The sequence below is a fragment of the Lissotriton helveticus genome, chromosome 11, assembly GCF_964261635.1.
Source record: "Lissotriton helveticus chromosome 11, aLisHel1.1, whole genome shotgun sequence".
Taxonomy (NCBI): Eukaryota; Metazoa; Chordata; class Amphibia; order Caudata; family Salamandridae; genus Lissotriton; species Lissotriton helveticus.
In genome coordinates, this window is record NC_136072.1 from 589848534 (window position 1) to 589858013 (window position 9480).

General features: G+C 44.0%; 1 long non-coding RNA gene across 2 annotated transcripts in view; it reads right to left on the bottom strand.

Moving 5' to 3' along the window:
• The window catches only part of LOC144790973 (uncharacterized), a 107941-nt gene extending 98913 nt beyond the window's left edge, over positions 1–9028 (bottom strand). For both annotated transcript variants that reach the window (XR_013602262.1, XR_013602261.1), the window contains exons 1-2: positions 8884–9028; positions 8005–8266 (exon numbers count right to left, since the gene is read on the bottom strand). This is a non-coding gene — a long non-coding RNA (uncharacterized LOC144790973). The remainder of the gene's footprint in view (positions 1–8004; positions 8267–8883) is intronic.
• Positions 9029–9480: the final 452 nt, after the last annotated feature.

Below are 9480 nucleotides of genomic sequence, written 5' to 3' on the forward strand. Positions count from 1 at the left end.
CTCCGCTTCAAGGGGATTCGGCTGATAATTTACCTGGACGATATCCTGCTCATGGACCAATCCAGGGATCATCTTCTCCTTCACTTACAGATTACTATTTCCCTTTTACAGAATCTGGGGTTCACCATCAATGTCCAGAAATTGGACTTGGTTCCCCAACAGAGCATGATCTTTCTAGGTTTTCACATCGACACAAGGGATGCCACCTTGAATCTTCCATCTCAGACGATTTCCAAGATCAAGAAGGAAATTCGGAAGGTTCTCCGCAGAGACAGGATCTCCCTGCAACAGCTAGCTAGGATTGTTGGTTTGTTATCATCCTCAATTCAAGCCATCTTCCCGGGTCTTTTACACGACAGGGCCCTTCAGAGGCTGAAAGCCTCGCACCTTCGCAGGGGTCTCACTTAATCGGAGTTGATCTCCCTTTCCTCGGAGGCCAGGTCGGAACTTCTTTGCTGGATGGGATGGGAGAGCGATCTTCGGCTCCCGTCCGGATCTAGGGATAGAGTCGGATGCCAGCCGTCTGGGCTGGGGTGCCCGATGCGGCTCTCTTTCGGACGGGGGTCGATGGACGGAGGAGGAACTCCTTCTCCACATCAATTACCTGGAACTCCTTGCGGGCTCCTTTGCCATCCGATCTTTCACGACCAACAAGGTGTCCTGTTGTGTCCTTCTCCGGATGGACAACACGACGGCGGTGAGGTACATCAATCGCCTTGGAGGCACTCATTCCAAAATTCTGGGGGATCTCGCCAAAGATTTCTGGCATTGCTGCCTCCAACGTCAGATTTCAGTGACGGCAGAATATCTCCCGGGAGATCAGAATTGTGTGGCGGACTGGAACTCCAGGAATTTCAGGGATGCCAGCGACTGGAGACTGGATCCAGGAGTGTTTTCTCAGATTGTGTCCCTTTGGGGGCTTCCCCAGGTGGATCTTTTTGCCTCCAGATGGAACGCTCATGTTCCTCGATTCTTCAGCTGGAAACCGGATCCGGGAGCGGAGGACGCCTTCCTTCAGGATTGGTCGGGGATAGCAGCTTACGCCTTCCCCCCATCCTCTTCGTCCAGAGGGTTGCAGCCCTGGTCCGCAGACAGAGGGCCTCTCTGATCCTGATTACTCCAATCTGGAGAGCCCAGATTTGGTTTCTGTCCCTTCTGGAATTATCTTGGGACAAACCTGTTCGGTTGCCGTCTTTCGGCAACATTCTCTCCGATTCTCTGGGACTTCCTCACCCCCTGGTTCTCCAAGGCCATCTACATCTTATGGCGTGGAGGATTTCAGGGGACGATGGTCTGACGTCTCGCTTTCACGAGAAGCTTAACTCCTTATCCAACAGGCTTGGGCCCCGGGTACCACCAAGCGGTACAGATCAGCTTGGAGACGATGGGTTCGTTGGTGTATGGCGAAACACCTGGATCCCATGGGCGCCCCCGTTGCACAGGTTGTGAACTTCCTGTCAGAGCTTTTTCATCAGAAATTGGCTTATTGCACTATCAACTCTTTTAGGTCAGCCATTTCTGCTGGTCACTCTCATGTGGATGGGGCTCCGTTTGGAGAACACCCATTAGCATATAAGCTTTTGAAAGGCATTCGTCTTTCACATCCTCCGGAGCCTCGTTACTTAGACCTCTGGGATGTTAATGTGGTCCTTAGTTTTCTTTGATCTTGGCAAGATAATGACTACCTCTCCAGGAAAGAGATTTCAGCTAAACTTGCTATTCTCTTATGTCTTATTTCTTGTAAGAGAGTGTCAGATGTCAGGGCCCTTGATATTTCCGCCCGTGTTTTTTCCCCGGATGGGGTTACATTTACCATTTCAAGGAGAAATTAAATCGAGTTCAAGGTCAGTAACCTATCCTGCTTTTCCAGATTCTCCGAAATTGTGTGTTGTTCGATGTCTAAAATCTTATGAGAATATGACTTTGGAGGTTCGGCCTCCGGGTGAACGGCAGCTTTTGATTGCCATTAAAAAAACATTTCATGCGGTATCTTCCTCTACCATTGCTAGATGGGTCAAATGGATCATGACTGAATCCGGTATTGATGTCAGGCACTTTGAGGCTAGGGAAGCTATGGCCTCCAAGGCTGTCCAGGTAGGTGGCAGATTGGAGGACATTATGAATACGGCTGATTGGTCTTCGGAATCTACTTTTAAAAAGTTTTCTTTTAAACCAATTCATGAAGCCGCTGCGCAGGTGGTGAGTAAGATTTGAACTTGCATAATCCTTGGCTCCGCTTCCTGACATAGAATGAGAAATTTCCTAGTTATCACAAAGGAAAGTTTCAATTATATTAAGGACGCGGAGGCGAGGATTATCCGACCTGGCTTTTCTAGCCTCCCTCCCTTATGTTTGGAGGTATTGCTGGAGGTCATTCTTTCTACATTTCAGGAAAGTAATATTTTCTTTTGTATATTTATGGTCTTGTGCATTGATTTTGTTATGTATATTTGCACTTTATTTAGATTTCTGTTTATGTTACTTATAATACTTGCATTTGCATTTTATCTTCATTCTGTGGTTCTTTTCTTGCATTCTGAGATTTCCATGGTCAAGAGATTATAACGTTTTCTATTCGCCTAGGATCCGATCAGAAGACGTATTAGACTGAGGACAACTTAACTTCCTGCAGCAACGAAAGAGGATGGACTTCGGCGCGGGAGCTGTTATATATATTCGGATGGACAGTGATTGGTGGACTGGTTACTATAGTTACTGCCATGCCTCATGGGATATGTAGTTGGCAGTCTGTGTTTTTTCTGTTTCTTCTAACTTGCTGTCTAATAAATGGAGACAGGCTATGCATAATCCTCGCCTCCGCGTCCTTAATAGAATTGAAACTTTCCTTTGTGATAACTAGGAAATTTCTCTTTCTTCCGTCCAGCCGCTCACTCCACTTACTTGATTGTCTTCCGGGTTGCTCGGGCGCTCAGCTTTCTTCCTCTGCGGGTTCTCTCCTGGCTCTTCTGTTGCTCGTCCGGCTCGACATGAACCTGCTCGCTGCTCCGGTCTTCATCCTCAGCATTCTTAGGCAGGCTCCTTTCCTGGCTTCTCTGTGTTCGCTCAGTGACACGAGGACCTTCACTCAGCTTCAGTGAGGATTTTGGGGTTTCTTAGCATCTCTGTTTCTCGTTTTTCGCAGTGGGGGCCTTCCGCAAAGGTAACAATATTCTCACCTGGAACTGAATCCTTACCACTGAAACCTACAAACCCCCCTAAAATAAGAATTATATCCTGGAATGTGGCTGGGTTGAAAAACAAGGTGGAGGACCCCACTTGGGGTTCCTTCACTGAAGAATTCGACATCTGCATGTTCCAAGAAACGTGGGATAGAGGGGTTTCCTCTAGGTTAGGCTTTGTCACCTTTAGCATACCGGCATCCACCCAAGGCAGAGGGAGACCATCAGGGAGCCTTACAACATAGGTGGGTGTGCATCTAGGAAGTCGAGCTGAGCAAATAAACACAGGGTCAAACGATATACTAGGTGTATTACTACATTTCTCACCAAGGATTTTGGTGGCTCTTATCAACGTATATTCAAGACCCACAGCTCTAGCTAAAGAGTCACAAACCCTGGAGGAATTATCCAATTTTCTAGGCACCATCAATGGCCAGTATACACTGATCGTGGGTGGGGATTTTAACTGCCAGTATGAACCACTGGTGGGCCTAAGCAAGGAGGGTTTAGCTGAAGAGGATAATTATTGGATTATCCCGGAGACCAGCTGTTCACCAGTAAAGAAATGGTCTCCCCTGGTGATCCAAATGAACTGCCTTACACTTAAATACTCTCTTTGAGCCTGCAACGGCAGAACTACTTCTGAAACCTCTAATAGCTATACTTTCTTTAGAAATGATCGAGGTTCCCTATTAGATTACAATCTAATTGAGTCCAAATCTTGGGAGAGGGTTTTCGATTTTAGGGTCTTTCATCGGTATGATAGTGATCACCATGCGCTGGTATTAGAGCTAAAGGGTTTTATCCAAAGGAGCGACTATTTGAAAGAAAATCCTATAGACTCCGGGATGTCCATATCAAATTGTAGACGAAGAGTAAGATGGACGGACCTTTGTCGCTCCCAAGATAAATTGAGTACTCTCTACAAAGTCCTGGTCCCAGTGCTCCAAACTGCTTCCCTCTCATTAAATGAAGCAGGGGACGGGTTAGATCTGGAGAAGGCAAGGAGAAACCATGCCTATTTAGAAGAGGCCACTCTAGATTTCTTTTATCCAAATAAAAGAATTAGAGCAAGGAAGGAACCCCCTATCAGTGGTATAACGACCCTTGTCGCAAAACAAAAAAGCCCTTATACTCTCCATTAAGGCGATGGATCGTCCGGCAATTAAATTAGCAAGGACGACACATAAAAAGGCAATAGCAGAAGCAAAGAAAGAATGGGAAACCGAGAGATGGGAAGATTTGAAACACGCTCCGGGTGCGAGGGATATGAGATCATTTTGGAGAGTAGTTAATATGGACAGCTCTGGTCCTAGGAAGCTGGTAGACCCAAATCTGTGAGAGGAAGTTTGGAGGGAACACTTTTACTCCCTTTATTCACTAGAAGGTGTAGCGGACGAAGGCCCAGAGGGTGAAAATCAATTAGGGGTTGATACATATGTTTCCCCAAAGGGTACTATACCAGACATTGATGCTCATGGTATTGAAACTATCTCTAAAAGAAATCAGGGGAGCCATAGCAAAAATTGCACCCGGAAAAGCCCCGGGCTTAGATAAAATCCCTGGGGACCTTTTCTGTAATGAACCTTCTGTATGGGTGCCATATTTCTGGGTTCTCTTTAACGCGATATTGCAGGGTATGAAAATTCTGCGAAGTTGGGCTGGAGCAGAAATAATACCGATTTTTAAAAAAGGTTCCCCACTTTTGCCATCAAATTATAGACCAATCAGCCTGATTGATATTTCACAAAAGATCTTCACCCATGTGGTGCTTTTTAGACTGCAGTCCTGGATGAAGGAACGGAATATACTTACCCCCCTACAGGCCGGGTTTAGGGAAAAAATGTCCACTATCGACCAAATACTTAGGCTCCAGATGTTATACTGGAAGACCATGTCTGTAGAGGGTGGCAGCCTTTATTTAATTTTTGTTGACCTCCGGTCAGCCTTCGATCTGGTCCCTAGGGACAAACTCTGGCCTGTTCTCCAAGAAATGGGGGTGCCTTCACATATAATGTGTCTTATTAAGCTACTTCACGAGGAAAATTATGCGCAAATCAGATTTGGCAAAGAGGGGAACCTTACTGCACCAATCCCAATCAAGCGAGGAGTACGCCAAGGTTGTGTGCTAGCCCCCCACCCTGTTTTGCCTCTATATCAACGGCCTCATAGATTACTTAGCACTAGGAAAAGACCTTGACGCCCCAAAATTAGCCTCCCGCCCAATATCCGCAATGATGTTTGCGGATGAGACCCTGCTGGTGTCTAAATTCCCTATGGGGATTCAGAGGGTGCTTGATAAATTTGAACTTTTCTGCAGGCAAAGGGGACTAAAAAATAAATCTGCAGCAAACCAAATTTATGGCATTTAATTCCCCTAAAAGCACAAGATCAAACCCCACACTATCAGGGAATACCCTAGAAAGAGTTACCTCATTTGACTATCTAGGGGTCATAATATCAGAAACCATGGAATGGGGGCCCAGGTTAGAAAATCAGCTCTTAAACTAACACAATCTTCCGGAGGCATTATGAGGGTCTTTTGTAAATCTAGCTCGAAACCACTGAGCCCGGCTATTGAAATCTATAAAGTACAAGCACGAGGTGGGGCATTATATGGAGCGGAGCTCTGGGGACATGTAAACCATAAAAATCTTATCCAGGTAGAGAACAGCTTCCTGAGACAGTTAGTAAACCTCCCAAAGAGCACTCCACGTATTCCATTACGTCTAGACCTAGGTCTCTTAGCCATTATAGACATAATAGCTCTGAAACCCCTACTCTATTGGCGTAGATTATGGGCTACTCCAGAATTATCATCTTATAGAGAGGAAGTAAGGGAAATAATGCAGTGAGAGGGGCTGCAAGACTCTCGTGGCTCTCCTATATTAAACAGTGGCTGCTGCGACTCGGACTGGACGAAATGTGGGATCGCCCTGAAACTTATTGTCCCAGCCTTCCAAGGAAAGTATTGAAAGCATACTTTGATGGGTTCAAATCAGCCCAACTTCAGAGCTGTGCCCGAAGTGGTCGACTAACATCAGTTTTCCTTGAAACCAAAGACAGGTACAGCTTTGAATCAACTTTAGATGAAATAAAACCGACTGAGGCTAGGAAGTTATATCTCCAGTTTAGACACGGGACCATCCCTCTAAGATATTTAACACATAAATGGGGGGGATGTGCAAACTGCAAATTGCCCTGTGTGTGAATCTAGCGTGGAGACCATTCCGCAAGTCTTTTTCATCTGCCATAAGGCAAGGAAACGTTGGTTGGTCCAGATCTGCAAGAACCTAGGCCGAGATGTTGCTCTGAGGCCCTTAGGATACTGAAGCATGACACCAGTATGCCGATAGTGTACTCTGTTGCAGGATTTTTACATTCTATGTGGCATCAACGTCGAAAATATTTGTACGCGTGAGAGAAGAATCACTGAGCTTTTTCTCTCCTCGTCTGTGATTTATTTTATCTGCTGTATGTCATTAATCATATTATATGACTCTGCTATTTCTTTTAAAAGGTTGTAAATATATTAGAAAAATGTTTTAGTTCTATTGATCCTAAACCTTGGCGTAGGAAATTTCTAACCTCTGGGTTTCACACATGAGGAATAGTAGAGTAAAGATCATCCTGTTTGTAATGTAAATGTTTTTAGGTAATTTATTTATTTATTTAGCATATTTACACACCCCGACTATGGAGTCCCACAGATTGCCCTTGATAAATTTCAGCTGCTGCACTATTTTATGACAAATCTAGAAAATGTATATTCCCCCCTTTCTATTATCACATCTTTTTAAAAATGTATTACTCTGTTTTATGATTGTACTTTTTGAGGTTATGTTAACCGAAATAAAGTTTTTTCTGATTGATTGCCATTAAAAAAACATTTCATGCAGTATCTTCCCCTACCATTGCTAGATGGGTCAAATGGATCATGAGTGAATCCGGTATTGATTATCAGGCACTTTGGGGCTCATTCTACTAGGGGAGCTATGGCCTCCAAGGCTGTCCAGGTAGGTGGCAGATTGGAGGACATTATGAATGCGGCTGATTGGTCTTCGGAATCCACTTTGAAAAAGTTTTATTTTAAACCAATTCATGAAGCCGCTGCGCTGGTGGTGAGTAAGCTTTGAACTTGCATAATCCTCGCCTTCGCTTCCTGACATAGAATGAGAAATTTACTAGTTATCACAAAGGAAAGTTTCAATTCTATTAAGGACGCGGATGCGAGGATTATCCCCCCCTGGCTTTTCTAGCCTCCCTCCCTTATGTTTGGAGGTATTGCTGGAGGTCATTCTTTCTACATGTCAGGAAAGTAATATTTTCTTGTGTATATTTATGGTCTTGTGCATTGATTTTGTTATGTATATTTGCACTTTATTTAAAATTCTGTTTATGTTACTGATAATACTTGCATTTGCATTTTATCTTCATTCTGTGGTTCTTCTCTTGCATTCTGAGATTTCCATGGTCAAGAGATTATTACGTTTTCTATTCTCCTAGGATCCGATCAGAAGACGGATTAGACTGGGGACAACTTAACTTCCTGCAGCGACGAAAGAGGACGGACTTCGGCGCGGGAGCTGTTATATATATTCGGATGGACTGTGATTGGTGTACTGGTTACTATAGTTACTGCCATGCATCATGGGATATGTAGTTGGCAGTCTGTGTTTTTTCAGTTTCCTCTAACTTGCTGTCTAATAAAATGGAGAAAGTCTATGCATAATCCTCGCCTCCGCGTCCTTAATAGAATTGAAACTTTCCTTTGTGATAACTAGGAAATTTCTCATTCTTCCGTCCAGCGGCTCCCTCCACTTACTTGATTGTCTTCCGGGTTGCTCGGGCGCTCAGCTGTCCTCCTCGGCGGGTTCTCTCCTGGCTCTTCTGTTGCTCGTCCGGCTCGACATGAACTAGCTCGCTGCTCCTGTCTTCATCCTCAGCATTCTTGGGCAGGCTCCTTTCCTGGCTTCTCTGTGTTCGCTCAGTGACACGAGGACCTTCACTCAGCTTCAGTGAGGATTTTGGGGTTTCTTAGCATCTCTTTTTCTCGTTTTTCGCAGCGGGGGCCTTCACGATGATTCCTAACGAGAAATAGTGAAAAAGACAAACAACTTACAAAGAATCCACGCACTTAAGGCGGTAACATTTATATTGCTTTGGGTATTTACGTGTAATATCTGATATATGTTTCCACATTGTATGGAGATCCTGCTTCCTTGCTACACATTGCTTGATGGCTGTAAGAACAATATAAATTAGTCTCCTGAGTATTAAGGGACTGATTATCTCATTGTATCTTAGCCCTGCACATTTTTGCGCATACTTGGTTTTTTTTCTTTATCCTTATCCATTTTTGGGAAAATATGTGTTTTGCTTTTTTTCTTGGTTTTTAATGGCTATGAAAAAGTGGGGCTTTAACGGAATTCCGCAGTGATCACTTCATAGGTTAGTTTATCATATACATTTATAAGTACACTTTCTCTGTTATACTAGGTATCATACTCCTAAGGCTTTCATTTTCTTCACAGACAATACAGCCGATTCTGTTCTTTTGAGCTGAAGAGGGAACTTATTCAGGCAGTTATATCTATCAGAAGGAAGATAATTGTTTGTAAGCATTATACACGCACATGGTAATAGAATTCACCTTATTTCCACTACAGGAATCACATAAAGACCACACAACGAAGATCCATACCTGAAGTATATTGGTGATGTGTCTCCCTTTTCCTTTCCTTGTTTTGTTTTCCCTCTTCCTCAAATTCCACTGTGTTGGCTCTGACTTTGTTGGGCTTGCACAGGTGGGTGAGGGAAGTTGGGACCTTACTTCAGATCTTGCATCTCCCCCCCTGCAGAAACAACAGGTGAGAATTACATACACCTTTATTTAGAAGCTGAGTTTTTTCACAGCGAAGGGGAGGGGTGTAGTGAGGCCCTCTTGGACCCACTTTGGTTCTCCATTTTAGTCTTATATTTTACACATTTTATACACTTCGTTTTAGCTAGATTGTTTTTGCATATTTGCTTGCATGATACTCTTCTGGGAAGACGCTGTACATGTTGCTTGTTTTTAGAAAGCCTTTCCTAATACATAATCTGTACCCATCATTCAACGCTAGGAACACAGAACAAGATATCCTGGTAATTGAGTTGCCCGCTTGGAGACAGCTTCTAACATTTAGACATATCATTCATCAGGGCTTTAACTCTAATTCAGTGGTTTTATTATATAAATAGTGCGCCTTCCCTTTGTGGGGAAGAGTGGGCACTCTGGCCAAAATGGTCCTAGAATAAA